We start from the raw sequence: 14,732 nt of genomic DNA, 5'->3' as shown, positions 1-14,732 counted from the left end.
AAATCAAAGAAAGGTTGGACAAATGGGATTGTATAAGGTTGCAGAGCTTCTGCAGGGCAAATGACATAGCTAGCAAGATCAATAGAAAGCCCACGGACTGGGAGAAAATCTTTACTAGCCATACAACGGACAAGGGTCTCATATCTAAAATATACTTGGAACTCAAAAAATTAAACCACCCAACAACAAATCCTTTTTTTATTTACTTTGCTCATAGGTTATCAGTTTTGCTGAGCGCCAAACAGAGTCTAAATTCCTGACCTCTGTCGGCCAATTTGAGGGATCACAAGTGCATTCCAACATGCCTGTTTTTCGATGTGCAGATCTTATTACTTTCCTTGCTGACTGATGCTGAACAGTGATCATCTCAAATTCTATCTCTTCAGTTAATGATGTGAACTCCAGTAGCCTGCCCTCACTACAGATTCTCTAAATGAGTGATTGAAGGCAATTTGATTTTAATCTCTTTTTTGACATTCCTATGGCTTGAACTTTGGCTTGAACTAGGATGCTTTGGCTCAAGGCACTTGAGCGACGATGACATTTTTGTTTTTTTCTGTGATTATTTGGTGACAAGAGACTCACAGACTTTCCTGCTCAGGCTGGGTTTGAATCACTATGCTTAGGTCTCAGCATCCCAAATAACGAGAGTTACAGATGTCAGGCACTGTTGCATGCCTACAATTTGAGTTTAATCACTGGCATAAATATTAAAATAGGTTTGTTCCTGTTAAAATATAGGGTAAGTAAGTGTGAAAATATAGTTTCACTAATCAGATAATGTAAGGAGTTACTTTTGCTGTTTGTCATTTTGAATGTAATTTTTGAAAACAAACTTGAATATTTCTTGAAAATGGGATAAAAGACTTTGAATTGCCTGATATGCTATCTCACATCTATGATCAATATTTGTTAGAAGTCAGAGATCTACAGCATCACAATGTGAACATAGCCTCCCAAAAATGTATGCATACCAATCTCAAAAACAAGTGAAGCATGAATACTCATACCATTAATCTCAGCAACACAAGAGGGATAGGTAACAGTGACATGGTCCATGCATTGCCTACATAAGACAGATTGAAAGATAACCTAAAAGTACAAAAAGCAAGAGGCATGTAAAGATTAGTTATAAAACTAAATGCATGTAAAATTAAATGCATTTTTAAAATGACATATTCATTCATTTTAATTATGAATTTGATTTTATAACTGTATTTCTCCACCCTTCATGTGCTCATTAATGTGCCTTTCAGCACTTGATTCAACTCCCACATATGAATACTCAATTCTGGGTGCTTATTTTGTGGCTGTGAGTTAGCTTTTCTAAAAAATTACAGTGTAGTTCTTAAAGAGAAACTTCTCTGAAGAGGAAAGAAGGATGGCCAGTAGACATATGAAGAAATGCTCAATCTCCCTAGCCATAAAAGAAATGCAAGTCAAAACAACATTGAGATACCACCTCACTCCAGATAGAATGGCTATAATCAAGAACTCTAATAACAACAGATGCTGGAGGGGATGTGGACAGAAGGGAACCTTACTGCATTATTGGTGGGAGTGTAAACTTGTTCAACCACCTTGGAAAGTAGTATGGAGGTTCCTCAAAACACTCCACATAGAGCTCCCCTAAGACCCAGCAATCCCACTTTTGGTCACTTAACGAAATGACCACAAACAAGACCATACTAAAGCTACCAGCTCAACTATGTTTATTGCAACATTATTTACCATAGCTAAGAAATGGAACCAACCAAGATGCCCACAGAAGATGAATGGTCAAGAAAATATGGTAAATATACACAATAGAATTCTATGCTTCCTTCAGAAAGAAAGGCGTTGCCCCATTTGTTAGGAAATGAAACGACTTGAACAAAATTATATTAAGTGAAATAAGCCAGGCCCAAAGAAACCTAGATCCCATGGTTTCCCTTATTTGCAATAACTAGTATATTTCTGAGACAAGCACAAAAGCTCAGATAAGTTGATGTTAGGTGAAATGAACCCCAAGATAAGTGTTCAAATGGTTTTTCTTTCTTGCTATTGTTTCTACCATATTTATAACATGATTTATTTGTTGTTTCGTATGTTCCTCCCTCACGTTTGAACCCCTGCTTTCATTCTCTTTGATGTTGGTATAATTTGAGGAAGGGAAGGGAAAAAAAAAAACAAATCATTTAAATAGGGATACAGGTGGACATATTACAACAATGAGATGTAGAATTCGTTATGTTGAAATAAGAACTTTACAACTTTGGCTGGGAGGAGGGGCAGTGAGTGGGAGATGGGAAGGGATGGGAAGGGGAATTAAAGGAGGAGGCTACCATGCTTGATAAGAAATATACTCATTACATTGCCCATGTAATTGTAACCCCTCTGTACGGTATTTTCACACACACAAAAAGAATTATTGGTAGAATTTGAAAATATATTTGAGTAATAAATAGAATAGAAAAAATATTAATTTGCTATTTTTATCACTACATATCTTTTTGTCTAAATATAAATCCCAGACTTAAGCTAAGGGCCTAGAATAAGCAAAATGTCTTCTAGAGCTTAGATCATTTCTTTCCACAGAAGATGACAGCAGCAGAAGGAAAACCGGTCCACAACCTGCAGAAGGAAGAGAGAGTTTAATGTCTCCTTAATTCTTAGGTTTCCATGCTCAATGAGGAACCCTCAGTACAGAGGACAGTTTAAGGAATTAACAGTTCCTGTGCTGTTCCTCAGAGGAAGCAGACACCAGTCTCCCATCATGCTTGAATGATTATCTTGGCTGTGTTCTGAGAGGGTCCAGGAGGGCTCTGTCATGGTCACTGGAGATTCAGCATTGCTATCTAAGACAATGACATAGAGGAAAGTGGTCACAAGGCCTCAGTCTGGGTTTTGTCAGGTTTAGATGATTCGTAACAGGCACTGATGCCTTCTGACTAAGAATGTGAATATATCATGAGGTTCCAGTACAAAAAGTTATCATGACATGTGTTAGCTTGCACCATTTCCTAATGAAAGCCAACAAAATATAATGCCCTCTGGGCATATTCTCATCAATATTTATTAGTTAAAAAGTTATAAAATCAAGTTGATGATGAGGAAAAAACCCAGATAAAAACAAAATTTCAGGGGCATTTACAAAAATGTTGTTATGTACATATCAAATATGACAAATTATTAAAACTTAATGAAGCGGCGTAAGTTATATTGATTTCTTTTGTTCTACTATTGCAAATTTCTTTTACATTTCAACTCCTTAATAAAAAGAAGATAGGCCAAGCACTACCAGTGGCTCACATCTAGCTGTAAATCTAGCTATTTAGAAGGATTTGACCTGAGGAAAGTGGATTTAAGTTACCCCAGGTAGGAAAATCTGTGAAACTTTAATCTCCAATTAACAGTTCAAATTCCAGAAGTGGAAGTTTGGTTCAAGTTTTACAGTGTCATCCTTGACTAAAAAAAGCTAAAGGTCAGTTCCTTGAGTTCAAGTCCCAGTATACACACACACACACACACACACACACACACACACACACACACACACACACAAATCCTACCTCAAAAATAACCAGTGACCAGGAAACAGAAACAAGATAATATTTTTCTTTATTTTCTTTCGTTTTTGCCCCCTCCTTTGTTTCCTCTTCCCATCCCTTCCCACCAGCCCCCCCTCTCCCTAAGCCCCCCCCCCCTCCACTGGCCAAAGTTGTAAAGTTCATTTTTCGACATATCGATTTGTATATCTCATTGTTGGAATGGGCCCACCTGTACACCTATTTAAACAATTGTTTTTTCCCTTCCCCTCCACAAATTATACCTACATCATATACAGTGAAAGCAGGGGTTATACCGTGAGGGAGGCACATACAAAGCAACAAAAAAATCATCTTATAGTATGTTAGAATCAATTGCATGAAAGCAAAAACATTTGAATCCTCATCTTCAGGTTCATTTCACCTAACATCAACTTATCTCACCTTTTTGCTTGTCTTAGACATATTTGTCATTTTTTTCATTTACTTCTCTTTGGGAAGGTAAAGGGGGCATAGAAATGGAGGCACAAAAGATGAACATATGGAGCAGTGGTACTCAGTTGAGACTATGTTGAAAGTGCACTATGCAACTTGTTGGTGGGGAAGTGTGACGACTCAGGGTCTATGTTGAGGGGGCAGAATGATGCAGGCTTCAGCCTCAGGATTATCTGAGGACTGTGTTTGGGATTAGGAAAGCTCTTGGTATGACAGGCTAGAGAATGAAAATGTTCTCTCTCCCTATCTCAAAACACATGTCACAGACTCCTGGGAGCTGAGGAAGTAGCACTTCTGCCTGCTTAAGCATAGATGAATAGTTGGTCAAGCATTTTCCTGAGATTGGAGAAGTGGTTTGAGCTTGCTCTAAAATAATTTAGACAATAATATACCAAGATATTGTCTCATAGGTCAAGTAAAATTGTATCTGTTGAAATTTTTTGTGTAAATGTCTTCTGACCAAATCTTGGCAAAGATCATGCTTGCTTGTCTTTAAATACCCACTAATAATAAATCACAGCATGCAGTGGCAATTGCTCTTTGCACTCTGCATCCCCTATGTCCTGGTGATTTCACGACCCTTACCCAGGGACCCCAACGCACTAGACGTTGACAGGGAAGTAAGGGAAAACTGGAAGAGATGAAAGGAAAGGGTGATATTGTCCACAAAGAAATGCACTCATGGAAATAGAGCTGTGGCTCAAGATGAGTGAGATTCTTCAGCAAAAGGGCTCAGGGACAGTGCCCATACCCTGGGTTCAATCCTCATGACTGACTATAACAAAAATAAAGACAAAAGAAATGTAGTCATTACCACACTTATGTAACAAAGCCCTCTACATCACAATATTAATAAAATAATAATAATCAAATAATAATAATAAGGAAGTTAATTAAAAAAACAAACCAGTGAGAGAGAAAAACTGAGAGAGCAAGGGATGGGCTGATATTTCCAAAAAGAAATATACTCATACCTAAATTATATGACTATAACCTCTGTTTAAATCATCTTTATAATAACAATATAAAAGAAAAAAAACAGAAATAGTGCTGGAGGAATAACTCACATGGAAGAAGTTCAGACTAATATGTAATAGCTAGTTCAAACCCCATTATCAATTTCCTCTTCAAAAATGGTTCTTCTCATCACTTTTATTTCCCTAGCTTATGAGAGGGGGTGTAAACATTTAAAGAGTGAGGAATAAGTCATATATACAGGAGAAATTTAATCTATCAGGCAGAGAACAGTACCTGTAAAGAGCAGTACATGCTAGAATACATGTTGACTAGAACACATGCTGACGCCATGTTTTCTGAAATTTAAAAAAAAAAAAAAAAAACTAGTTGAATTTGAATACAGGCTGCACTGTATATTAGCTGGGGATGGAAAGTTAACTAAAGTCTCTGGACCTCAAATTCTTCATAGGTAAAGTGAGCATAACAATACTTATCTCACAGGATTATGAGACCTGGATGTCATCAAACATGGAGCAGGTTGTGTGTTAGGTGTGTGTGCAACACTCAAACCCTGCTGGGGGGGAGTATAAAATGGCATGATGTTTACCATATTACTTAACAGTTATACAACAACTACTACAGGCTCATACCTGTAATCCTACTTAAAAAAGAGGCTGACACCTGAGGATCTAGTTTCTAAGTCAGCCTGGACAGAAAGTGGATGAGACTCAATCTCCTTCTAAAAAGGCTGGAGGTGGAGCTTTGGTTCAAGTGGTAGAGTGCTAGACTTGAGCATAAACCTCAGGAACAGTGCCCAGGCCCTGAGCTCAAGCCCTAGGGCCAGCACACACACACACACACACACACACACACACACACAATTGTTGGCTTTGTGGACAAGGACTTGCTGGGTAGCTCAGGCTGCTCTTAAACTTAAATCCTCCTGGGTACTGGGATTACAGGTATGTCTAACATACTTGAATTCACTCAGAATTAAATTCATTCAAATTCATGATGATACTATGGCTTAAAGTTGTTCACACTAATTTTCAAGTATACAAAAATATAAATAATATAGGTGGATATGGTACTATGCTAGCACATGGTGATTCCAGCCATTACTCAGGAACCTGAAACAGAGAAGAATAAAGATTTGAGGTAAGTATGGTCTACACTGTAGGACTTAGTCTCGCAAGGAAAGAAAATTTTATAAATATTAATCTCCTGTGAAATATACAATATGTTAAATTTATATAATGGAACAAATAGATCATTATAATGGAAATAAAATCTTGGCAGAAATTTTAAATACATACATATGTGTGTATATATATTATATATTTAAATTTAAAGAAGAAAATTTTCAAGTGGTATTATCTGCATCTGTCAATCTGTCACCCACCTATTTACCAACACAGTGATTACTATTTAGTGTTCAAAAAATGCTGTTTTCTCACATAAGTACAAAAAAAGTTCAAAACCAAAAATTCAAAAGTTGCATTATCATATGTACAAAAGTACTTTATTCCCTACCATAAGGATTTGGAGAAAATATGCATTAAGTTAATGGCATGGAATACTGCTCAAGAATGGAAGTCTAAGAGAATGTAGATTGTGTGTGTGTGTATGTGTGTGTTCCATGAGTAAATAATGGAGTCTGAAGTACATATATTACTCTTACTTAGTCTTTTTGCTCAAAGCTGCCATTCTACTACTTAAGCCACATTTCCACTTCTGGATTTTGATTTCTTTCTTTTTTTTTTGAGGGTCATGTGGCTTAAACTCTGGTCTTGAGCGCTATCCCTCAACTCTTCAGCTCAAGGCGAGCACTCTACTGCTTGAGCCACAGTGCCACTTCCAGTTTTGTAGTGGTTTATTGGAGATAGTCTCGCAGACTTTCCTGTTTAGGCTAGCTTTAATTGTGATCCTCAGATCTCAGCCTCCTGAGTAGCAAGGGTTACAGGATTGAGCCACCGGCACCAGCTTGGATTTTGGTGTCTTTCTTTCTTTCTCTCTTTCTCTCTTTCTTTCTTTCTTTCTTTCTTTCTTTCTTTCTTTCTTTCTTTCTTTCTTTCTTTCTTTCTTTCTTTCTTTCTTTCTTTCTTTCTTTCTTTCTTTCTTTCTTTCTTTCTCTCTTTCTTTCTCTCTTTCTTTCTCTTTTGGGGGGTCCGGTAGTGGGGCCTGAATTCTGGGCCTGGACACTCTCTCTCACCTCTTCAGATCAAGACTAGTGCTCTACAACGTGTGCCACAGCGCCACTTCTGGCTTCTTTCTTTTTGCTTATGTGGTGCTGAGGAATCGAACCCAGGGCCTCATGCATGCAAGGAAAGCGCTCTACCACTGAGCCACCTTCCCAACCCAGATTTTAGTTTCTTAATTGGAGAAATATCGCAGATTATTTTGCATAGGCTGTTTTAAACCAGGATCCTCCATTTTTGGCCTCTAGAGTAGCTAAGAGTTAAAACATGAACCAATGGTGGACAGCAACTATGTTAACGTTTTTGTCATGTTTGAATGAATTTTAAATTAAGACATATATGTTACTTTTGAAAATGGCAGGAAATAGTAATTAATGTTTAACAGAATGTAAAACATATATAGCTCAGAATGGCAAGTAGCTGGGAAGAGGATGGAATAAATAAAAAATTACTTATGACTGTTTTCAGACTGTGCATAGAAATGATTGCATTGTTGGAGAACAAAGACATCAGATAGCTGAGGTCCAGCTGGCTGCCATACACATGATGCCAGCTGCTACTTTTCACAAGATTGTGATGTTGCTGGTCACACAGCTCCGTTTCAAGTTGGGAGCCTGAAATATTTCTATTGATCTAGCAGGAGAAACACACCAGTACAAGAAATGTGATTACCAGTGCCGAATGCAAAAAGACATCCAGTCCATGGAAGACAGAATAACTTTATTTCTGAAAGAATTCTCTTACAAAGAATCCTGAGCTGAATATGTTGGCCCATGTCTGATATCTCTGAAATTGAGAGGCTGACTTTTATTATTATGAAAATACCATATAGAAGAGTTACAATTAAATGGGCAAGATCATGTGTATATTTCTTATCAAGCATTGTTGCCTCCTCCTTTGTTTCCCCTTCCCATCCCTTCCCATTTCCCATCCCTCCCATTGCTCCCCACCTCCTGCCACCACCCCCCGGCCAAAGTTATAACCGCTGTTTTCACTGTATTTGATGTTGATATAGTTTGTGGAGGGGATGGGAAACAATAAATCGTTTAAATAGAGAGGCTAATTTAGAAGTTAGCTTGAGACCACCCCAAGTTTTAGGTCAACAGAAGGACACATAGAAAAACCCTATCTTAAAACAACAACAACAAAATAATTCCCAATGACTGGGAATGTGGTTAGTTTTAGAATGGTTGCCTAGCCTGCATGAAGCACTTGATTTGATTCCTCAGTATGACATAAACAGAAAAACTGGAAGTGGTGCTGTGGCTCAATTGGTAGTGTGCTAGCCTTGAGCAAAAGAAGCTCAGAGAGATTGCCCAGGCCCTGATTTCAAGCCCTAGGACTGGCAAAGTTTTTTTTTTAAAGAACAAGTTCAAAATTCTGTTTGTTGGAATAAATATGCTGAAGAGTTCTTTGTGCTCAATAGAAAATTGTGTTGTTGGACATTCATAATGAACTTTGTTAGGAAAAAGTAAAATAAATTAATGAAATAATATCTAGCATTGGACAGGACATGGTGAGATCTACAACTGATTGCTGCCTATGGTTACTTCATACAACTAACGTTACAGATACTATTGTCAGATTGTGATATTGTAAAGGTACAATCATGGGTTTTTGTCTTTTTCCAAATAATCTTACTGCTAGGAGCCAGTGGCTCACACTTGTAATCCTAGCTAATAGGGACGCTGAGAACTAAGGGTCCATGAGACTCTTATCTCCAATTAAACGTTCAGAAAATGTGAAGTGTAATCTTGTTGAAGTGGTAGAGCACTAGCCATGAGCTCAAGAGCTCAGGGACAACGTGCAGACCCACAGTTCAAGCCCCACAACTAACAAAAACTAATAATATTAATAATAATAGTAATAATAATTTTAAAGTTACTATTAAGGTGTTATATATAAAGACTATCATTTCATAAGTTTGTTTCTTTGATAATAGAAACACAAATCCATTTCCATTGCCAAGAGCCAGGATTTGGCCATCTGCTTTCCACCTGATCTTTGGGTGTAGAGGCAATCTATAATACAAAGGAAACCAAACCAATTCTGACTATAAATATTTTTTCTCTGCATATCTTAAAAAACCATGCTGTCAACATGAAATAAAAAATCCCAAAGTTTAAAACGTTCTTCTAGACAAGTTAAAGAATTACTAAGAACAAGTTATTTTAAGAATAATTTCAGAGATATTGAACTCAGGGCCTGGGTTCAAATTCTGAGATTTATTACTCAAGGCTAGTGCTGCCATGTTGAGTCACAGTGACACTTGTAATTTTCTCCTGGTTAATTGAAGAGAAGTGTCTCACTGACTCCTGTCCAACCTGGCTTTGAACTAGCATCTGGAGATCTCAGCCCTCTGAATAGGTAGAATTATAGGCATGAGCTACTGGCGCCTGGCTAGACTAATTGCTTAACTGCGAACTCAGTTAAAATTAAATATTAATCATGTTTAACTTTGTAAAATAAAGTTAACGGAAATGCCTTCTACTAGAAATAAGGAATCAAATGTGCTCACTGTGTAGGTGGGTTACAAAGTTCTTACCAAAATCTACATACTTTCCTTGTTTTCTATCCTTCCAAAATTGTTTGCTTTCCAGAATCATGCCTTATCTTTCCTTTCTGGTTTCTTTAACTTATTTCATACATGCTCAGAGCTTCTTCAGCTATCATTTACTCATGTGAAGAGCTTGTAAATATCTATTTTCAATCCAAACTCCTTGTATGCCCCTCTCATCCATATATTAAAGTACCATAAATACATGTGAAACAGTAATCTTGTCTTTCCATTACTGGATATTAATGTGTAAGTAAAATTTAGGAAAATAATGGAATAACATCAATAAATATAAATGATGTTTGTAATAGTAGTGCTGAACATTACTACAATGCTGATTATTTTCTGAGCAATTTAATATCAAGCTCAAGGAAAACAACGTTGTTGAATGCTGATATTGGGGTTTAAACTCTGGACCTTACCTTCTCACTCACGTGTTTTCCCTCAAGGGCGGTGTTTTACCCTTGAACCACAGATTCCCTTCCAAATTCATTTGGGAGATTACTTAGAGATTAAAAAAACTCATCATCTTTCCTTCTTGGGCTGGATTAAAACCTGGATTCACAGATATCAGCTCTCTGAGTAGCTAGGATAATTATGTGTGCTAACAATGTCCAGTTTCAAGGAGAGGGCAAGGTACTGATTTCAAGCTCCAGGAACAGCACAAAATCAAAACCAAAAGTTATGACATATAAATATACTGATAAACTAGGAACCCAAACAAACCAAATGTGGGTATCTAGATGGGTGAAGGACTTAATAGCATTATCACTATTACCTTCTCTGGCATTTTGAAAAATCTGAAATTATGGGTTACACGCATAGCTTAGTTGATATAGTACTAGCTGAAGAGCAACAACATCAAACACCAAATACAAATCCCAGTCTCAGATTTTAAATAAAATCTGAAATAATTTGTTTCTAAATGAGAAATGACCATATGAAAACTGGAAAATTCGGGAAGACCGAAATTTAAATTTCAGTGATTACCATACAGACTTATCAGAGCATGTGTAACTTTATACTACATGAAGTGGGTTATATTAAGGGCTTAAAAACTGTACACATTTATACTGCTAAAAAAAGTACAACTTACCAGGACACTGGGAATTCACATCAATAATTCTAGCCTAGGGCTCTGCTACTTGAGCCACAAACTCCATTTCCAGCATTTTGGGTTTTTACTTGGAGATAGGAGTCTCACAGGTTTTCCTCCCATGGCTGGCTTTGAAACAAAATCCTCAGCTCTTTGACTACTGAGTAGCTAGGATTTCAAGCTTAAACTGATACTCTTTAATTCCTCTATTCTCTTCTATTCTTCTTTTGCTCCTCTATGGATATTTAAGAATCACTTTGTTAAGTGGCTTAAAAACCTTGCTTTTGAACACAGCAGAGACAAATCAATGAAAATAGAAGCTGTGTCAGAATAGATCAATAAATGGACATATATTTAAAAAGACTGATCAAAATACATAATAACAAAGCAGAGAAGAAACCAGTTGCCAATAACCAAAACAAATGAATACTTTATCAGAAATCCTACAGTTGTAAAATTAAAAAGTGAAGTAATAAATAACTTCAGATGATTTATTCAAATATGAAACCTATCAAGCCTACTTAAGGAAGAAAGAGACAAATGGAATCTATGCATATTTCATTATTTTACATTTAAATGCATTCCAATCAAGAAAACTCTAGGAATTAAAGAATTTATTATTGATTTTTCCTAAAACTTTGAAGAGATCATTTTGATTCTACAAAATACTTCCTTAGAAAGTGAAGAAAGAGTAGTTGCCCTCTAAAAGGTTCTTTAAAAATATACCTGGCTGAATTTTGTCTGGAATTATATTCCATGTCCTGGGCAATGAAGGGAAATTTTTTTCAGGACATTGAGTTGTCTAATCATTAAGTACTTGATTCTTCATTTACTCAGTCCTTGTTTTTCATATAACACTTGGAAGCTTCCATAAAATCTATTTGGAGGGTTTTTACTCAAAGCAGAATGACATAATGTAGGCATCTCAGGATTTAGAGCAGTGAGTATGAAAGCCATGAACAGTTAACTTGTCTTTGAATAAGTTTTTAATACATAGAGCATAAGTAAGAATGAACATTTTAGGTGACGAGTAAGGGAGACAAGGAGGTGGTTGAGCACCTCCATAGGAAGACAAAAGCTTGGGATACACCCTGAGGGAGAATTGTCCTATCCTGTCCTATCCTGTCAAGGTACTTGTCATGAATTGGGTGCCTGCATAGGGAGGGCTGGCACTGCTAGCACAGCAACATGAATATGGTCAGCGTGCCACCATCCATGGTCAGCAGCAGAAACCAGATGAAGTGGAGCAGGGATTATACAGAGGGCGACCCGTGCTTGATGGATGATGCTTCTGTGCATACATGATGAAGACCACAGTCCAGCTTTTGTTTTTCCAATAGAGAAACTGCAGCGCTGCCTGGGCCATAATCATGTCCACTTGCCTTGGAAGCTGTGGGCTTCCTCCACCAGGATATTGGTGCAGCTCACACCGTCTGTGGAGGGTAGGAAGTAATATCAAGATTCCCAGGAGTTTTCTCTTTCCATAGGGTCAGTGCCCAAAGCGGATGGAGCCAGGAGTGTAACTGTTTCCAGGAACCCAAACGGGAACACTTCAGGGCTGTGGAGAAGTGGGGTCCATCAAACAAAACCCTAGCCAGACATCACATCCACTTCTGCCTTCTTTGGGGACTACAACACCAGCATGTACAGTGCTGCTGTGCTGTTGTGCTGGCCATGAGGGAATAACAGCAGTATGCTCATGAGCACATGAGCTCCTGGGCCTCAGAAGGCTTGCTCTGGGACATGTATCTGAAGAAGAGCGTCCAGTACTTCTGGTGTACTGTGTCCTGTCCGCCCTTCTCCATACACCTTACCTTGCATGTGAATGTGGGCTTCATTGTGGGAGCCTTCCTGCTCCACCATCACTGCTGCCAATGTTGCCCAAATTCTACAACCTTTAGAAAGACTAGGTCAAAGCCTGAGAATATTAGCAGAAATTGGGTACCTCAAAGAAGAGAGTAGGGAAAAGGTAGATAAATGAAGGGAGGAAGGGGCAGAATGTAGTCGAGCTCATTGGAAGAGAGTGAGTGAACAGAAGATGCTTCATGAAAGGAAATGTTCTCTTCTGACTCATGCAACTACCTCTTTATCATAACTATAAACTAAATTAATTTTCTAAAAAGGAATTCATTTCATATAATACAAAACTACGAAAAATAAGGGAAGGGGTGTGTCAGAGGGGGTGGGAATGTTGTAGGGGTGACAAGGATCAATAGACACTGTATTCATAAACTGCTTTGTCACATGGCACCTCTTTTCTACAACTACTTAAAGACAATTGACAAATAAAAATAATAAAGGAATAGATGTAAATTAAGGTGAATACAGGAGAAAGAAATGGTTGATATATACTTCTGATATAGAATAGGGCTTCCTATTAGGTTAGGAAGGGTCCGAAAACTCTACTATTTTTGTAGTATTTCAGAATAAGATGAGATTCATAAAGCATGGTTCATTATATTTGTCAAAAATAATTTAAATAGTTGTTAATAAGCCAACAACATTAAATTCCTATATTATCTACATGAATACATTTAATTTATGACCACGGTTTGACAGAAAAATCTAAGGAAATGTTTTATTTATCTTTTTGGTCGGTCATGGGGTTTGAACTCTGGGCCTGGGCACTACCCATCATCTCTTCAGCTCAAGGCAAGGACTCTACCACTTGAGCCACAAAGCCATTTCTGCTTTTCTGGTGATTAATTAGAAATAAGAGTCTCATGGAATTGCCTGTCTGGGCTGGCTTTGAAGCCGGATCCTTAGATCTCAACAAATTGAATAGCTAGTATTACAGGCGAGGGCCACCGATGCCTGGCTAAAAATCTTAATTCCAATTAACTAGGAGAAAGCTAGAACTTGAGGCTTTGTTTAAAAGGTGGAATGAAGGCAAAAAGTGAAAAGCAAATACTAGCAGAGAGGCAGACAGAGAATGAGAGAGAAAGAGAGGGAGGGGAGAGACGTAGAGAGGGAGGGTAAGAGATGGAGGGAGAGAGAGGGAAAAATGTAAAAACCTGGAAGAACAATGGGAAGAGACAGGCAAAAGAGGGTAATGAAAGTGAATATTATCAAAATATGTAGTATAAAAACATGAAAATATAATGGAGTCCATTATTTGTCTAATAATAAGACAATATGTTTAATAGAAATTCAAGTTTGAAAGCAAATTTCTCAATTTATAAATTTTATTTAGACAGTGATGAGGACGGATGTTAGCTACTGGGGAAGGTATTACTTACATTCCATTCTAAGGCCGCTACCACAATCCTTGAAGATGCTCCTATCCTAACCAGGCCAATGAAGTGCCCACTGCCAGTTTTAACAGCAAAAAATAGGGAAGTGTCATTCTGAGAACCAGAGGATTATAATGACCAGTCATCTGTGGCTAAAGCTTGTAATCGTAATTACTCAGGAGCCTGAGTTGTGAGGATCCAGGTCAGAACAAGCAGGAAAGTCTCTGAGACACTAATCTCAAGTGAAACACCAGAAATAGGAAATGGAGCTGTGGTTCAAGTACAAAGTCTCCAGGACAGCACTCAGGCTCTGAATTCACCCTCAGGTTCAGAAAATACACACACACACACACACACACACACACACACACAAAGTTAATTATGTATTAGAAAACTCAGTCATGTGTCAACATTTAATGTTCACAAATGTTAAGTCCCACTGAATTTCTCATTCTCTTAAAGGGGACTATTTCCTTGGCAGAATGTCCTACATTTTTAAAAGGAATTTATAGCCATACTTCTTTGGCAGTCTCTATCACAAATTAGAATGGTGGGGAAGGGTAGGGAATGGGAAACTTTAGCCACTTTCCTTATGCTCCAATGATATTCTTACACTTCACTAGTGGAAAGACATTAGCAGTAATGAGATGTGTCTAAAATAATTTAAAA

At 37.6% G+C, this 14,732-nt stretch overlaps 1 pseudogene; it reads right to left on the bottom strand.

The window, feature by feature from the left end:
- LOC122122574 overlaps nt 1-12,668 on the bottom strand; it is a 60,659-nt pseudogene extending 47,991 nt beyond the window's left edge.
- Nucleotides 12,669-14,732: the final 2,064 nt, after the last annotated feature.

Source organism: Dipodomys spectabilis, unplaced genomic scaffold (genome assembly GCF_019054845.1).
Source record: "Dipodomys spectabilis isolate Male_0828 unplaced genomic scaffold, ASM1905484v1 ptg000211l, whole genome shotgun sequence".
Taxonomy (NCBI): domain Eukaryota; kingdom Metazoa; phylum Chordata; class Mammalia; order Rodentia; family Heteromyidae; genus Dipodomys; species Dipodomys spectabilis.
Note: the sequence above shows the minus strand (reverse complement) of the source record. Positions and strands in the feature narration are given on the sequence as shown.